Raw genomic sequence first — 17135 nt, forward strand, 5'->3', positions numbered from 1 at the left:
GGAGCAGCTGGGAGAAACAGCCATTGGCTGTTGACTCAGGTGTGAACCTGTAAGCTCGACTTTCCACCAAATAAATTAGGAGGAGGTGAGAGGCTGTGCTTGAGTTCATGCAACACTTTCTAAGATAACAGCATCCTTAGTTCACTACAATTTAAATTTTACATTCATATATTGGAATTGGGACTCTCTAAAGAGTTGAGATGAAAAATAGCTTTTCAATTACCGTAGTTGGGCAAGTGTTTAATTAAAATTAAAAAGGATAAAAAGAATATTAAGCAATTAGGCCTTAAATCTAAGAGACTTATTTAGAGCCATTGAGAGTGTTTGGCAAATAGCTTTTCACAGCAGAAAGCTGTGTGGATCCCAGTGCATTCTTTTGCAGATTAAACAGAAGGTGATTATGTTTTGGAAACAAATTCTTTCTTTCATTCCATGCCTTTCCCAATTCTGTAAGCTTTCCCAACCTTTCCTATTGTAGATCAGTGGAAGATAGGAGTTTTATAATCCTCATATGGAGCCATGTCATTAGATTAGATTTTAATTTGTGTTTAGCCAAATGTGTAACACACTGTCCCTCCCTTCCAAAGTTCACCATAGTTGTTTCCGCCCTGTCACTCCATGACAGATGGCCAGGAAATGGGAAAGCCCGTGTGTCTTCTCCTGTCCTCTTCCTTCTGCGTTTATCTTCACTGATGCTAGAATGTTACTTAAGAAGTCATAAGAGAAGTATTATATGTCCAAGTAAATATTGACCAGAAAAGGAAGAGATTGTGTACGAGTCACTGCAGAGGAGGACATCCTCAAAAGTACTCCTGGTCACAGAGACAAACGCACAAGGTCATACAGCTAGTAAAGAGGCCTCTCAGGATTTTCAGCTCAGATCTGTCTCACGTCTCATTCCCCAGTCTCTCTGCCTTCCTCGCTCCCTTCCTTTCCTCCTCCTTTCCTTTAGCTATGAGGAAGACCTGTACTATAATTCTGCTGAGGAAAGGATTCAATTTTGACATATGGTGAGAATTTTAGCATAGAAGTTTTTATAGTTGCACTGTGGTGATACAAGGGAGTGAAGAGAATTCTAGAAGATCTAAGCTGTCTAGATTTACCCTAGTTACTGTTGACTGGAGACAGATCTCAGATACCTGTATTCTCCACTACAAAGTGTAACCATAACCTGAACGTACACACTCCAAATGATTGTGCGATCTATTTTTTCAAGGGCATGTGTGGCATAACTTTCAGTCATATAGCAATTTAAAACTGCTGCTGGAAAATCCTGAAAGTTCTCATGTTACTGTAATAAAACCTAGACTGCAAAGTTAGACCTCAGTTGCAGGCACTTACGCTGGCTTCCCATGACTTGGGATGGTTTCCAGCTCCCACGTTTGCTTCATGCAACTGAGAATTCTCAATTGTAGACATTATTGTAGTTTTTAAAAGTGGGTAAAAAATGACAATGGGGGGCCGGCCCCGTGGCTGAGTGGAGGAAGTAGAGGAAGACTGGCATGAATGTCAGCTCAGGGCTAATCTTCCTCAAGCCAAAAAAAAAAAAAAAAAAAAAGAGGAATATTGGTAACAGATATTAACTCAGGGTGAATCTTCCTCACCAAAAAAGAGAAGAAAAAGAAAGAAAATGGAATATGTTCCTCTGAACAGGGAAAAATGCCCTAATTTTCAAGTGTATGTGCTTTTGTTGAACAGTGCCACTAGTCAGTGCGACAGAAGTAAAATTCTGTTGCAAGTTGAGCTAATGTGTTTGAAAACACCTAAGTACACATTGATGAAATTTAGTTTAAGGGCCCAAGAGAAAATTGTTTGAATTTTTTTGAACAGAGTGTCTGAAGCATTGGAGTGAATGTAGCATTTATTTGAGTTACCCTTGGTGTTTGGAAAAAAATGTTTTGCTTACCTGGCACTTGCATGGGGGATGCTAAATGTAGAGCTATGTGGAGCCAAAATTTTGGAATGGCTTCATGCCCACAAACGCAAATTATTGATGAGCAGGAGCAAGGGAAGTTCAACGATGTTATATAAACTAAATCTCGGGAGGGCTAGTTCAGAAGTATGATTAATTTCGCATCCAGGAATAGAATGAAATATAACTACTGTATCGTGCCAAAATCTCAGGTTATGTCCACTTTTCTTAAGCAATAAAATATAGTCTCTCAATAACAATTACCTTTCAAATAACATTCATGTACTGATAGGACTAACAAATAAAACAAGAAACATATTGCCTTGAGACTTTCAACAGGAGCAACGATGAAATATCACACCATTTATCAGTTAGATATATGTCCGTCTGTGGATATTTTTATTTCTTTGAGAGTGCCTGAAATGGACATAATAAAAAAATTCATTGATGATTATCAAATAGTGTGTTTTTTATCTGGAATTCTTAAAAGAGATATAATATCGGCACATTTTCTACATGTTTTCTACTCCTTCTTGAGAGGTTGAGGTCTTACTATACTTTTGGAACTCCTCCAACCCTTTTCTGGGGAGGCTCTATTTTGTTTAAAAGACCCAAGTAGGTGGATAAATGTTCTGATTGCCCTTCTAAAATGTTAATTTTCATTTATAAGGTAAATAGTCCCATTGATTTTGAAGTTTCACTCTGATTAAAATATGGAAATTATGCACATTCTTTAAATTCTCCTCTCTGATGATCTTTAGTGATAATTTTATGGATTGAATTGGAAATTTTTTTAGTCAACATTACCAAAATATAAGTCATAAGTATAATTATAATATATAATGTATATTATATAACATATATATTAATATGTAACACTTTTATATGCATACAATAATCTTTTTTAGTGTACAGGACTATGCATTTTAACAGATGCATACAATCATATAACCACCACCGTAATCAGGATATAAGATATTTCCATCACCACAAAATGTGCCCCTGGGCCACTTTGGAGTAAATCCCTCCCTGAATCTGTAGCCCTGGGTAACATTGGTTTTTTTTTTCCCTATAGTTTTACCTTTTCCATAATATCATATAAATGGAATCATAGAATACGTAGACTTCTGAATCTGGGGTTTTTTTCACTTGTTATAATGCATCTGTGATTCTCACTATTCATATTGATACACTGTTGCTTGGATCAGTAGTTCATGTATTTATATATGTGTATGTGTATATGCATATATACAAAACCAGTTAGTGAGATAAAAGATGTAAGAGTGTAACGTTTTTTGATATGAACACTCTGAATAAAGAAAATCATCAAATGTGAGTTATCAGCTAGCATATTTCCTTATCTTTTTATAAACATATTTTTATTATGAAAAATATCAAACAATACAGGAAGATATGAATAGAAAATAAAAATCTGGAAGCGCTCTCTCCTTTCCATACGCTCATTTCTGCCTCAGAGGTAGCTGTAATCATGTAAAATACTTTTATATACGTATTTCAGTTTTTCTAATCATATAACATCATTTATCTAACTAGCTTTCTATCATGTATTTATCCAACATCTATTTCGCTACATAACTGTCTAGCTATCAAGAACCAAAATTTGGATTTAGTTTTCTGTTTAACAGAAATCTGCTATTAAGCTTTGGATCAGCCATGGCTATTGGAAAGCCAAATACTTGAATGACTACTCCAGGGTCATTTTTGATGTCCTTGAATTTGTGAATTATTGGGGATCAGTGAGCACACAGGTTAACATCATGCCTAATCAAACACGAATGATGCATGCCATTCATAATTTTTACTAATATCTAAATATTCACTTTCAATTTCATGGAAACTTTCTAGATGTAAGTAAGGTGTCAATATGTGCTATGGGTTTTCAGTTCTAACAGGCGATTATAATCCAAATGCTTATTTATTACTGCAAGTGTAAACTGTTGCAAGAACTAATGGTGACTGTAGAAATTGTTAATTTTAGGTGCAAACTTAATTATGAACTTTCAAGTAGTTTAATAAACTAGAAAATAGATTGACAGATATATATTATTGAGAGACTGGCTAAATGAAAAACTTGTAGGATGACAGCATTTCCTTTTTGAGTCCAAGTTCACAATGGTTAAATGGGGATATAAATAATGATGATAAAGCTTAGGTCTTATTGCAACTTAAATTTTTAAAAATTGTTGGAGAGTCTATTATTCATAACATTAAACAAAATAAACTTACAAAAGCTGAATTTTTACTTAGGTCATGAATCTTTCAATAAAAACGTTTGGTCTGAGGGCTGGCCCAGTGGCGTAGTGATTAAGTTCTTGTGCTCTGCTTGGGTGGCCCGGGGTTCACATGTTTGGATCCCAGGCATGAACCTACACACTGCTCATCAAGCCATGCTGTGGCAGTGTCCCACATACAAAGTAGAGGAAGATTGGCACAGATGTTAGATCAGGAATGACTTTCCTCAAGCCAAAAGAAGAAGGCCGGTAACAGATGTTAGCTCACGGCCAATCTTCCCTTCTCCAAAAAAATAAAAAAGTTTTTTCGGGGAATTTTTACAAATTGGGAGACAAATTAAAAGTATAATGTTGGGGCTGGCCCAATGGCACAGTGGTTAAATTCGCATGATCTGCTTCTCGGCGGCCTGGGGTTCTCCTGTTCAAATCCCGGGTGTGGACATGGCACTGCTTGGCACACCATACTGTGGCAGGCGTTCCCACATATAAAGTAGAGGAAGATGGGAACAGATGTTAGCTCAGGGCCAGGCTTCCTCAGCAAAAAAGAGAAGGACTGGCAGCGGATGTTGGCTCAGGGCTAATCTTCCTAAAAAAAAAAAAAAGTGTAATGTCAACTTCGCCATGTCAAATTCAATGAGAGGGAAAATTTCCAAAATCACGTGCAATAATACATATGATAAATTACCTTTGATCAGACGTAATAAAGAACATGAAGATAAAGACAAGAATGAATTACCCACAAAAAACCTTGCTCCTTTGCTGATTTCATTTGAAAGTAAGCAAATGTGTGGAACAAAGGGTCAATTTATCAACAGAAAGTGCTAAAAATAACTATGCTGTATTCTAAAGTCAAAGAAAATTGACAACTAAAATAAAGGACAACTAAAGTTTGAAATAACAAAGTTATACTAATAATTTGTTTGTGATAGCGTTTCATACTCTTGTCATCTCAGAAAGATGTTATTTTGCTTCAGCTTCAGCTTTGGGTGAATGTCAATTTTAATAATGGCCATTTGACATTTGAACAAATATGCATGTGATGCCTCTCTAGTATTAGGATATTGCTTGATAACTCATACTTAATGTTATCTTGGATATATGTTGACGTTTGTATTTATGTTTATGTCATTTTCTATTTTACTCTTATGTGTTCTTAAATGAGCATCTTAGACGTATTTGTGTGTGTATTTGTGCAAATATATTTGTAGAATACACCTTTAGAAGTAAAGTTTCTGGGTTAAATAGAAAAAGCATTTTGAAATTTAATTGATTTTGCAAAATTGTTTGCTTGAAAGGCTGCGTCAATTTACATGTTCTTCACTGGTACATGGACTGTCCTGGTTCATGAGCATCTTTAGCATTCACTCCCCAAAACTTTTAAGTCTTTGCGTCTCTAAAGAATAAAAAATGATATTTCATGAATTTGATTTGCATTTTGTGCCATTAAAATGTCATATTGAGTACCTTTCCAACATGTTTACTATCCAGTTATATTTTTTCCTTTTTATACTCTACATCTAAGTTACTATTATATTGTTAATTTTTTTCTCATTGACTCATAAAATTTTGATATTTTAGAAAATTAGCAACTTATTTCTCCTAACTATTGGAAAGATTTCTCCAATCAGTGTTTAGTATTTTTGCTAACTATGCATATTTACTTATATCTATATTTCTATGTAAAATTTTAATTTTTAAAATAATTAATCAGTGCTTTCTTTTATGATTTCTTTTTAAAAAATATGTCTAAAGTAGTCTTCCATATTCAATGACTATTTAAAACAATTACTTCATTTTCCTCAAGTAGGCTTGTGGTTAGAATTTTTACTTTAAAATCTTAGTTCCAGTATAAATGTTAGTACTGAGTTAAATAGACAATTTTATTTTATCTTTTTCTGTAATTAGCCATTTTCTAAACCTGCACTATCTGATAAGGTAGCCATTTGGCACTGGCAACAACTTAACCTTAATTTTATATTGGTTGACATAAAAAAAAATTTAACATTTGGTTCCTTAGTCACACTAATCACATTTCAAGTTGCTGAATAGACATATATGGCAAGTGGCTATCATTTGGTCAGCCTCGATATAGAATATTTCAAACATTCCAGAAAGTTCTTCTAGACAGCGCTGCTCTAAACTATGTAATGGATAATCTACATTTTCTCCACTGGTTTTCATTTTCACGTTTAGTAAATAATAAATTCTCGTGTGTATATTCCAGTCTATTTCTGGCCTCTCCATTTTCTTTCATTCACTTTTCTGTTTATTCCTGTCTTGGTACCATTCTCCTTAAAACTCTTATTTCAAAATATATCATAATATTTAATTGAGTTATTCCAGATTGACTTCTTGACGTTGTTTTAAAATATTTTCAATAGAATTATTTTCACAAGAAGAGCAATAACTTATGAACAGTCAAGATATATTGTCTATGGTTTTGGAACTTCATTTTTTTCAAAATAATCTTCTTGGTTTTTTATCACAGTTACTTGTAACACTAAACATCAATCTGAAATTGTACTTTTTACCATGATACATGACTCAAGATTTTGTTGCTAAAAAATCATAAAGTGTACAAATAGAATTTTAAATTCAGTTGTCAATGATTATTTCCTGGAAATTACTCATTAGAAATATAACTCAAATTATTATATTTTTAGATTAATATTTAAAAAATTGGGCACAAAAACACTTAGAATATTGCCGTTATTTGCAATTCCAAAATTTGTTTTATAAACCACTAAGCCTGAAGGTTACCAAAGCAGCTTAGTTTAGATCTAATACTGTAAACTAAAATCAAAGCATGGTGTAGTCATATTTGAAAACGTACCCTTCTACATTTAAATAGTTTTGTTCTGAGAGATAAAAATTACATTTACGCTTGACTATACTTTTGGTTTCTTATTTTGTTGCTTTAAAAACCAAGGTCATCTTTCTGTATTTCTATATGTCAAATCAGAAGTAAAAAATAAAGTCTCAAATAAAAGTGAATTAATTGAAGTTATGCAAGTATTTACCTTTGTTAGTTGCCTTTAAATGGATGTCAGCTTTTTTATTTGTTACATTGTAAATTTGAAATTAAATCTCTATTTAAAATAATCTATTTAATAACTAATTAACAAAATGTAACTCCCATAGAAATATTGAGTACAGTTTCCCCAGCAATAAAAATTAACACAAAAATTTTATATTATCTATTAATTGATATATGATTCATTGTATAATACAGCTAACTGATTTGCCCAATTTTACAAAAGGTTATAGTAATATTGGTCATTAAATGTAGAGGTTCTGAATTACATTTTTATGTATAATTTGCTAAATTTTAGAATTACTTATTTCAATTAAGTAGTGCTATAATTTTTTAGGAAATGTATTTTCTTTCATCATAATACATTCCTTCTGTTTAGTCTATTCCTGGTATCACATTGGGTAAAACTCCTATTATATTTAACTTTGTATAAAGCAATTAGCTCCCAACACGTCTATTTTTTTCCAGTCTTTTTTTCTGGCCTGATATGATGATAAATTTTATATACATATACACATATATAAAAATTGTATTATAATACAATATATGCAGTGTATTATTTCATAGTTTTCAAAAATTTGTGAATATTTTGTAACCTCAGGCTTTCCAGGGCCAGTTCAACTGATCCCATCTCTTATCAACAGAGTGATTAAGAATTGTCTTTCAGTTGATAGGCAAAGTCATGTAGCCAGAGCATGTGCAGAAGAAGAAAGCTTGATCTGAAATGACCACAGAACCAAAGATCTGGAACCAAAGGACCAGGACACAACTGGAACTTGAAAGTCAGACTCTTATCAGAACTGAGGGGCCCCTCATTCAGGAAGACCTGGTGTTAAAATTCCTTACCCATCTCATCATAAATGTTTACAACCTTATAAATAAATGTTTAGAATCTTATCATAAGTGTTTAAAACCTTACCATAAATGCTTGAAGCCCACCGATCAAAACCTTCCCTGCCAGTTTCCACATGCCAGCCTGTTCTCTCTAACCTCTTGAATTTTGCCCCAAATCCTGAATCAGGGAGACAGATCTGAGGGCACACGCCCCCATCTCCCTGCAGATCTCTCTCTCAGAATAAAGCTGACCTCTTTCCCCAAAGGCTGATGCCACAATTAATTGTCCATTTATGCACATCAGGCAAGAGAACTCCAATTTTCTGCAGTAACAATACTATTTGATTCTAACAGCAAACCTGTAATGTAAGAAAGGCTGGGATCACAGTCCTATTTGTACAGATGAAAATGATTTGTTGAAAGGCAAAGCAACAGAAACCTAAATTGAAACATAGATCTCTGAGATTAAGTCAGTTTTCCTGTTCTACAAGATATCCCTATAGATTGCCTTCAGATAATCTAGATTATTGCCAACTCTGAAGCACACATTGACTATTAGGTATGTCATTTTTCTTTCACAACTTTTACACTTGAGATATTTTCACAATTTCCACAACCTGTTGAAATTCTACCTATCTTCGAAAGTCCAGTTGAAAATGTTCCCTTCATTCATTTCCTCCCTCACTTTCACTTCCACTCCAAGGCTACAGTGCTGTGTTCAGACTTCCCTTTGCAGACTTTATCATGAATTGCTTTTTCAGTAATTTAGTAACTTGTGAACAAATCTTATTTTTTTCACTAAATTATAAATACACTAGAGAGAGGGACACATTATATTCAATCTTATATGCTCAGAGTCCCCATCATAGTATTTAGCATTGAATAAATAGTGGTCAAATAAAATAAATGAATATAAAAAGGGATTCTTTTATACAGGCTAGGAAACTCTCAGGGCAAGTTTGCAGAGACATCTTTAGTTGAATGGAACATCCTAAAATGAGGACATCAGTTTTTCTTTTTTTTTTTAAAGATTGGCACCTGAGTTAACAACTATTGCCAATCTATTTTTTTCTTTTTGCTTTTTCTCCCCAAATCCCCCAGTACATAGTTGTATATTTTAGTTGTGGGTCCTTCCAGTTGTGGCAAGTGGGACACTGCCTCAACGTGGCCTGATGAGCGGTGCCATGTCCGGGTCCAGGATCGAACAAGTGAAACCCTGGGCCGCTGCAGTGGAGAACATGAACTTAACCACTGGGCCACGGGGCTGGCCCCCATCAGTTTTTTTTCATGTGTTTATGTCCATTGACAGTCATTTCTTGAAGGAAAGTCACAAATTTGAGTTGTGAACATGACAGGAGATCTGGCCATTGCCTACTCTTGATCCCTCTTATATTCATATCCTTATGCTTCCATCTTTGGCAAAAGGCCACTTCCTCTTCCCCCCAAAAGCAGGAAACTAGGGTCCTTGTTTTCCCAATACAACAGCATATTTTGCTATTTGATGTTTTGCATTGGGAAAGATCTCACTAGGAAAACAAGGAAATGGTCTTCATTTTCTCAATACTTTTTAATTCTTATAATTTGCCAAAGTGAATGACACAAATTTTCTCTCTTTTGACTGTTTTCTTAATGTTGAATCATCAAAGACAATTGAGCTCTCACAAAGATAAATGGAAATGAACTGAGTATGTAAAAAGAAGCAGATTGATGGAAAGGAATTAAATGGACCAAATATTTCTTATGTAAGTGGTATCTTCTCAGCACATCAGGCTTTGAATAATTGGCAGTCACACAGACTCACTTTGGAATGTGAAAGCTTGCTAAAACAATTCAATTGGCCTAGTCAACGGTTTCTTGAATACTGTGAGTAGAAGTGTAACTAGAGATGGTAATAGAAAGAACCAAAAGATTTTAAAAGAGAAAAATGAATTAGTCTCATAAAACATACAGACTTATACCAAAAAGATAAATTAATTAAAAAATATAGAGGAGTGGTTAAAATGCATTAGAGTAAATTTTCTAAGACATCATGTGATTAGTTGTAGATTGAGTGTTGTGTACCAGCAGTTCTTTCTGTGCTTCACAAATCCCTGGGATCCTGGGGCAATTTTGGGAGGGGAGGTGATGGTTTGAGAAACTTTTCTTAATAAAATAACGTATTTGTCTTTTTTACTGTGTCGATACACTGATGGGACAAAAGCAACGGTGGGGAACAGTGCTGGTTCCTTGTCAGGAATCCAGGAAATGGTACCAGTCTGGCCTCGAAGTCATTATGTTCTTCACTGCTACGGTCTTGCAGAAAACAAAGTGAATACAGTGTTTACTTAAGAATGTTCTTGATGAAACAGTGATTCCATTACTGTTTTATTAAATCTTGACTCTTTTTTAATATTCCCTGTAACAAACTAGGAAGTACACACAAAGTGCTTCTGTTGCGAACCCAAGAGCAGTGGTTGTCTCCAGGAAAAGTACTTGTGCAATTCTTTGAGAGCTGAAGCAGCCACTTTTTAAAAGGAAAAATCATTTAACTTTAAAGAATCTATGACATCCTTTGATTCTTCAGATTTAGACATTTGAGGGATCTTTTCTCAAAATGAACAAAATGAATATGTCACTTCAAGGAAAACAACTGACAGCATTCATTGCCAAAGATAAAATTCAAGCTTTCAGTTAAAAATTAGAATTTAGGAAGTCTTGTGTACCACAATGAGCCTGACAGGTTCCCAATAATTGAAGATTTTTCCGATGAGATTGGTGGTGCTATTAACATATAGGCATATAACTATTTATAAAAAGTTGTGTGTTTTTTTTGAGGAAGATTAGCCCTGAGCTAACATCTGCTGCCAATCCTCCTCTTTTTTGCTGAGGAAGACTAGCCCTGAGCTAACATCCATGCTCATCTTCCTCTATTTTATACGTGGGACGCCTACCACAGCATGGCGTGCCAAGCAGTGCCATGTCTGCACCCGGGATCCAAACCGGCAAACGCCAGGCCACCAAAGCAGAACATGTGCACTTAACTGCTGCACCACTGGGCGAGCCCCATAAAAAGTTATTTTATAACTCAGTGACCAATAATTTTCAGATGACTAATGCATGATGTTATAAAATCACGTGTGCATAAAAAGTTCATACAAAATAAGATAGAATAATGGATTTTAAGGAAAAATTCATTCAAATGTTTTCAGTTTCCTCACTGAACCTAACCTTTAAGAAACTAGGATTTGTTGAGATTTGCTGTAGCATCAAAGAAGAATATGCACAATTACTTGAAAAAGCCAGATTTTCTTCATACAATTCAACCTAAACCACATATTGATAAGCTGAATGCAGGAGCAGATATGAGAAAATAGCTGTGTTCTCTTAAGCCAAAATTTTCAATAGTATACAATAATGCAACTCTTCTTCTTAAACTGTTTTTGAAAATATAGTTATTTTTCATACATGTGGTATTTATATTAACATGTACTTGTTACTGTTATTTAGAGATAAATGTATAACAATACTTTTAATATTTCTCACTTTTATTACTAATATGTTAAGTATTGATGGATATAATCTCCATGAACAAATGTTCTTTGGGAGGACTTAATGATTTTTAAGAGTTTAAAGGAATCCTGCAAAAGCAATGAGAACTACAAGTATAGATAATAAGAGCTGTAAATAACCTCCAAGACAAAGATGCTGCTCCACATGAGAAAAGACAGGAAAGGCTAGGTGGAGGAGGAAGGATTAGAACTCTATGTCGGAGGATGCTATTGTCAACTGAAATAAAGAGTTTAGATAAAGGTTAAATGAGGGGCTGGCCCCGTGGCCGAGTGGTTAAGTTCTCGCACTCCGCTTCAGGTGGCCCAGTGTTTCATTGGTTCAAATCCTGGGCGCGGACATGGCACTGCTCATCAAACCACGCTGAGGCAGCGTCCCACATGCCACAACTAGAAGGACCCACAACGAAGAATATACAAGTATGTACTGGGGGGCTTTGGGGAGAAAAAGGAAAAAAATAAAATCTTTAAAAAAGAAAAAGTTAAATGAATGAGTTTATTTGATAATCAACGTGAGGAACTCAAGTCCAGGGAACCATCCACAGAGTGCTCTGAGGTCGACAGATTGGAGTGTAGTTTATATACTTTTTAACCAAGCAGTGTGTGTGCAGGAAAGGGCTTACACATCTAATCTTCATATACTTCAAAGAATAAGAACTTTTTGGTTATACATCAAACAAGGCTTGTGCTGTTGGTGATATCTATGTGTGGAGGGAGGCAAGGACCAAGGTTGCCACGTCAATTTTTCCCTCAGTCTCTAACAAGTGGAGCCAAGAAGTGTGAGAGAGATACCCATTATCCCTTCCTGCTGCTGATTCATCCTGCTCGAATCTTTAGTCATGGAAGGAGGGATTGCAAGCTCACGCAGACACAGGTTTAGGAGGCCTGCACGGCTGGTGAACAGCACAGCACGGATTTTTATTGTACCGACTTTAAGCCCATCACTTACTCCATCTGCCTGTTAGACCAGGGAGAGGGGTCTCAGCTTCATTCTCACTATGATAATCCCTCCCACCTGTCAGGGATCTGATACTATTGTCATTTGATTTTTCAGAATCTTTATTTTTCCACTCTTTCCTTAGTTATTTGAACTGGCGTTCATACATTCTCAATCCTTATACAGGTGAAAAATTAAGAACAAAACAGATATTTATCCAGTCAACTTGTTTCTCCACCTACCACTCTATCCTTCTCTGAAAACTGCAAGCCATTCTACATGCTACACGTGCCCATTGCTTCATTGCCGTCTCTGTACTAGATTCTCTAGTTACTACATTTTGTATTTTTTTTTAATTCCATCAGTTTTTCCAACCAAAAAAAAGCTCACGGTAAGTTTTCATAGACTTCCAAGTCTTTAAATCCTATGGATAATTTTCAAACTCAAATTCTTTTTCTTTTAGCAAAATTCGACACTATTAATCGCTTCCTCTTTTTTGGAACCTCGAACTTCACTTACATTTCACCACACACTTCTCTTTTCTTCCTGTTTGCCTGGCTGCTCTGTCGAATCTCTTTGCTGATTCATGTTTATTTTCCCAGCTGTTCAATGTGAGAATTTCTATTCTTATCTTCTGAATATTTTCTCCATAGGTGATCTTATTTACCCCCATGGCTTCAAACATCTCTGTACTAATGATTCCCAGATTTAAATGTTTGTGTGGGATTTATCTTTTGGTATGTAAACAAGCAGGCTTGACTGCACTTTCGATATTTCAACTAGGATGTCACAAATGCGTCTCAAATTGAACTTTTTAAAATAGAATTTTTATAATTTATCCCTTATAATCATAGCCTTCCAGATTCTGATGCTCAATGAATGGAGCCGTTATACATCTGGTAGCAAAATAAAAGATTATAGGATCCTTCTTTGACATCTCCTCCTAATTCACTCTCATTCTCTAATCGCTAAGACCTGGTGGTTTTCCCTTCCAAATCGATATATTTTTTTCATTTCTCTCTATCTCCTCTATTCCTTCCAGTAAGTCTACAACCTACTGACATTTTTTTTGCCCAGAATGTTGCCAATGTCCCCTAATATGCCTCCTCCACAGCTACTCCTCCCTGTCTCAGGTTTGTTCCCCATACCTGATAAAATGCAAATCTGATGATACAATTTCACTGCTTTGAAGCTTTTGTTGGCTTCTTGTTGCTTTTAGACGAAGGCCAAGTCTATACATAATCTCATACCAGTCTCCCCATGTGTCTGTGTTTTCCAGCTACTAGGACTTTCTTTTAATTCCTTCAGTGCATTATGCCCATTTTACTGTGGGCTCTCCCCAGGATGTTTTTCCCTCTCTCGCTTCTCTTTTTCTGTTCAGCTTATATCCACTCACCCTTCTGATGTTAACTGAGATCTCATAGCATATTCTTTTCCCTTATGACACTTAACACAGTTTGTAATTACAAATGCTTATGATCATGTCCCTTTTCCCTATGAAACTCTTAAGGATAATTGTTCTTTTTACTTTTTCCTCTGTATTTTCAGCATCTTGGACTAGACATAGGTAATTTTCAGTAAGTATCTTTGGTTTGTGTGTATGAAAAATATGTGTTAATGGAAGAGCTTAAAAGGAAATACATATCAGGAGGAAAAATGATGTGGAGGTGGAAAACTGGAAGTCCCTATATGAACTTCAGTTTCTCAGTTTTTAAATGCAAGGTCCCTTCCTGCTGTAATGTTCTGTGCCTTCTGATCAACAATATTTGCTCAATTTTGAAAATGTATATTTTTTAGAGGGATAAAATTTCTGTAAAAATGTTTATACATCTTACGGGTTGACTGAATCTGCTCTTTTGTAGTTACCATAATTCAGACTAATATGAGATGCTTATCATCCCAAGCAGATAAGTTTTCAGTCTAAAAAAAATATATAGTATAAAAAGAAATATTTAAAGTGTTGAAAATTTTTTCTTTTTAATTTGAATAACTATATTTTAGAAATTTCAAACAGTTAAAAATCTATCAAATTAAGAACAAAATGATTTTAAAAAATTAATCCACATATATGGACTTGTCATTATTTATTATTTGATGTGTAGTCCAGTTTGCTGTTTCCTGGCTTTCCATTATTTTTTAAGGGAAGGTGAACATGCATATTAATGTATAATTACAATTTCACTAATTATACTTTATGTAATAAATAAGAAAAAATATATTAAGCTGTATGCTTCTTGAAACTTTTGAAATACAGACAAAAAATCCTTAATGTTGAGTTATTGGTTAACAAAATAATTGCCTTCCAACTTCCAAAACACTTTGTGGCACCAACAGTGCAGTGCAGATTATGTGGATAGGTGGTGCCTCTCAAATCCAGACTTGGTTTTCAACAACCGCTCATTGAAGATTTACATGATCTAATTGAAGAATATCATGTAACTAGAATCTGAAATTAATGGCCATACAGTACAATTTGATCTAACACTAAATTTATTCTTGTCTACAGTTTGTTACTCACCAAAGATCTCTTTAAATAACTTCAGTGTAGTTTTCTTAACTAGGGCAGATGAAATTGCTATGCACATTTTCGGTTTAGAGGTACCAGGGTAATGTGTAAAACATCCAGACGAAGTTCTCAAACTGTAAAAAAAAGACTAAAAACACTCCCTAAAACAAAACCAACCAACCAACCAAACTTCTTGCTTAGAAACTGCTGCTAAATGCCATAGGACGAGAGGGCAAGTTTAGCTTTATCGAAAACTGTCTGAGCTCAGCCGCCTTTCTATTTTAGTTGCATGTTCTGCTGATAAAGCTGGAATTAACACCAGTCTTCCACCCATAGGAAGGTAAATGAGCTATCAAAAATACATTGGAGTTTTTTCCTAAAAAGATAGGGGGCAATTATCATTTTATAAGGCATATTGTAAATATCAATTGTGCTGGAGAAAAGCAATTAGAGATTTGTTTCCAGGAATTAAGAGGTTATTAAATTTCCTTAAACTTTATAGCAGTATTGCCTTTATTTGGAATTATTGAACTGCTACATAAGAGTTTATCTGAGCCAGAAAGGTATAATCTTTATTTGGAAGATGAGACAGCATACTATCAACTCAAAGTAGTTATCAGCTATCAAAGAAAGGCTAAGATACGAAATGCTGCACAAGACAGCGAGAGCTCAAAATATACATCTAGGGATATTACACCAAGGGTGAAGGGCTATTAGCATCTGTAAAAGGAAAAGATTCTGACAGCTCAATACTCTATTTCACTCTCCATTATGACAACAGATATTTCCACGACCCAGTTTTCTTTAAGTATCATTTTATCTTCTATCAGAATATGCATTGCATTTTTGAGGATGTTTTCTCTTGCAAGTGACTTTATTTACTCAACAATTTGAAAATATCTCTATTAAAGGCTTTGGGAGACATTTTACTCTTAAAAATAGAAGTATTCTACTAATATTCCCACTATAATTTCTACAAAGTCATTCTACATAGCTGAACCTCATATACTTCTAAAGTTTTCAGCTAATGGCCAAGAAGGAAAGTAACTCAAAACATTGTAGCACTGGATTTGAAACATTGTATTTTGTACTGTCATAGGAATTAATTTAGGTGTGCTATTTGTTTGTGCTTCTTACCTAACTTCCAAGATAACACAGTGTTTTTTGTCTGTTTTTCTTCCGCATTTTTTTCTGTTCTTCTTATTGAGCCATTGGAATTATTAATGTATTCTGATAACTAATTCTGTGTTGCAAGACACTGAGTGTATCAGTCTTTTCTTTTTGATTTCCAAACTTCATATCTATAAATATTATCCACCCCCTCCCTGCTAAAGCAATAGAGATATTCTCCTATATTCTGTTTTTAAAGTTTTTAAGATTTTCTATTTACAGTTAAATCCTTAATCCATCTGCAATTGATTTTCCAGTAATAGATCTCTTATTTTTTCTCCCAAGTGATGTTCAACTGTCACAGCATAGATAACTAAAAACTCTATACTTTCTCTACTGCTCTACTATGCCATGTATGAGGGTTTGTAGTTACAGTAATGCGTGGCAGATTCAAAGCAATAGTCAGCATAGTCTGACTCATGAAGACCTCTGGCATTGGCTGGTCGATCATGGTTTTCGCAGAAGTGAAATCAATAGGAAGCCCACTAAACTCTTACTTACTCCATAAAAGCAGAAAAGTTCTAGATCAAGTGAACAAAAGTCTAACCTGAATCATAGAAACAGTGCTTTAGTGGAACTCTTTTTGTGCTGTTCTGGTAGAAGCACAGCTCACTCCCAGGAGCCAGACATCTATTCCAGCAAAGTCTCATATTTCAGGGTCAAGGAGAGTAAATTTTCCAAGAGGATCACTAGTAGAAAAATTGAAACATCCATCCCACTTCTCCTTAGTTCTAACATACATATTTGCCACCTATTTTGGAACATAGAACCATTTAATAGCTTTTAGTTTCAAGAATATATTGCATCTTGAAGAACAATACCCTAACCTTAGAATGCATCGTACCCAAGGAGAAAGGAAATGATACCAGATAAAAACGTATATCCACACAAAGGAATGGAGAGTGCCAGAAATAGTAGGTACGTGGGTAAATAAAGTAAATAATT

At 34.8% G+C, this 17135-nt stretch overlaps 1 long non-coding RNA gene across 1 annotated transcript; it reads right to left on the minus strand.

Moving 5' to 3' along the window:
- Nucleotides 1–3958: 3958 nt before the first annotated feature.
- On the minus strand, nucleotides 3959–15241 carry LOC139080083 (uncharacterized). Its single transcript, XR_011534244.1, has 2 exons — nucleotides 15033–15241; nucleotides 3959–4750 (listed from the first exon to the last, which is right to left on the minus strand). It is a non-coding gene; the product is annotated as an uncharacterized lncRNA (long non-coding RNA).
- Between the last annotated feature and the right edge of the window lie 1894 nt (nucleotides 15242–17135).

The sequence above is a fragment of the Equus przewalskii genome, chromosome 28 (assembly GCF_037783145.1).
Source record: "Equus przewalskii isolate Varuska chromosome 28, EquPr2, whole genome shotgun sequence".
Taxonomy (NCBI): Eukaryota; Metazoa; Chordata; class Mammalia; order Perissodactyla; family Equidae; genus Equus; species Equus przewalskii.